Source organism: Camelina sativa, chromosome 11 (assembly GCF_030686135.1).
Source record: "Camelina sativa cultivar CO46 ecotype springtype chromosome 11, ASM3068613v1".
In the NCBI taxonomy this organism is placed as follows: domain Eukaryota; kingdom Viridiplantae; phylum Streptophyta; class Magnoliopsida; order Brassicales; family Brassicaceae; genus Camelina; species Camelina sativa.
In genome coordinates this window covers 11,652,917-11,654,464 of record NC_141890.1, presented here as the reverse complement: position 1 = coordinate 11,654,464, position 1,548 = coordinate 11,652,917, and the positions used below count along the sequence as shown (strand labels likewise).

The window sequence follows — 1,548 nt, the reverse complement described above, 5'->3', positions numbered from 1 at the left end:
TGTAACCCTTGTTGTATCCACATTGATCCTGAACGTAGTTGATCTCTTCAGACTGCTCACCCTCCCCATCTTGAACATGGAAAGGGTCATCCTCAGATACGAAGTGGACATTCTTTTGCTGGCTGAGCAGGAGGCGATCAAGCTTGTCGTTAACATTCTTGAGGTTTTTCTTGTACTTCTCCTCAGAGCCAGCGTCGCCTCTAACTGTGCGGTCATAGTCGTCATGGTAGTTGCCGTCAGACTGGGCAAGATTCTCAACCAGTTGCCATCCTTCATCAACGTCTTTGTTCAGGAAATTACCGTTAGAGGCAGTGTCAAGCAGCATGCAGATTTTTGGAAGGACGCCACGGTATAGAGTGCTCAGCAGTGACTCGTTGCTGAAACCATGGTGTAGACACTGGCTCTGGTAACCCTTGAAACGCTCCCAAGCATCGCAGAATGATTCAGAGTGTTTCTGAGTGAAGCTGGAGATTTCATTCCTAAGACGTGATGTTCTGGAGTTGGAGAAAAACTTAGCCAGGAAGGCTTTCTTGCAGTCGTCCCAAGTAGTGATGGATCCTTGGGGAAACGCGAATAATCACTAATTCTGTGCCTGCTCAAATCCACGCACATAATAAATTCATAAAGTCAGCTTTTCTCACAATATATAATTCAAAATAATTAAAAAATTTGAATACAAATTTTGAATAAAAGAAATAAAAAAAAATTATTATAACTCAAAATTATGAGATATGAGATATATCTAAAAATTACAAATTTTGACTTAAGCAGCTGAGTTATGAGATATTTGTAAATTTAAATTAGGATCCCTTTAAATTATTATAACTCAAAATTAAAAATTTAGAATGAAAATATGAATATCACTATTATTATTTGTTCGGTTCGGTTCAGTTCGTTCGGTTATTTAGTTATTCTAATTTAAGGGATGTCTGAGTTATTCTTAATCATGGTTGAGTTATTGTACAATATGCTTGAGTTATAACTCCTTGATGGCTGAGATATTGTATTAACGGCTGATTTCTATTAATATGAAGTTAAAACAAAAAGAAATATAGAAGACGACACGACAGTACAATGGAAATCACTTTTTAAAACCGACGTCATCTGGGCCAAATTCTTCAAACATATCGACCAAATCGTTCCAAACTATGCTAGTCAGCATCTCGGGTTTATCACCACCACTCGCCCATTTTCTCTTGAGCACACGCATCTGGGCTCTGAATAATGTTCTAGCCACCAAATTAAACTGCATCCAGACCGTTAGAGTATGCTTTGCATCCCACGTGTATTTACGATACAATTAAAGGAAAGAAATAATAAGAGTATAGAATAATATAATATGGTGGTTTGTTTTAGTGATCTTAAAATGGAAGGGAATCATTCGGTACGTCGGCCACACATGGTGCTAGTTGTGTTGAAGTATTCCTCCAATCGCGATAGAGATAACAAAAAGGAACTTGAACCACGTAACAGTGGTTTTGTCAACATAGATACCAACACCAGGGTTTAGAACCGGAATATGCTCCCGATCAGTAGCGCAAATGATCG

The 1,548-nt window shown here is 38.4% G+C and overlaps 1 non-coding gene across 1 annotated transcript; it reads left to right on the top strand.

Annotated features, from left to right (window-relative positions):
- The first annotated feature begins 380 nt into the window (after nucleotides 1–380).
- LOC147933868 (small nucleolar RNA R71) lies at nucleotides 381–487 on the top strand. The gene has a single exon (XR_015573398.1). It is a non-coding gene; the product is annotated as a small nucleolar RNA R71 (small nucleolar RNA).
- Nucleotides 488–1,548: the final 1,061 nt, after the last annotated feature.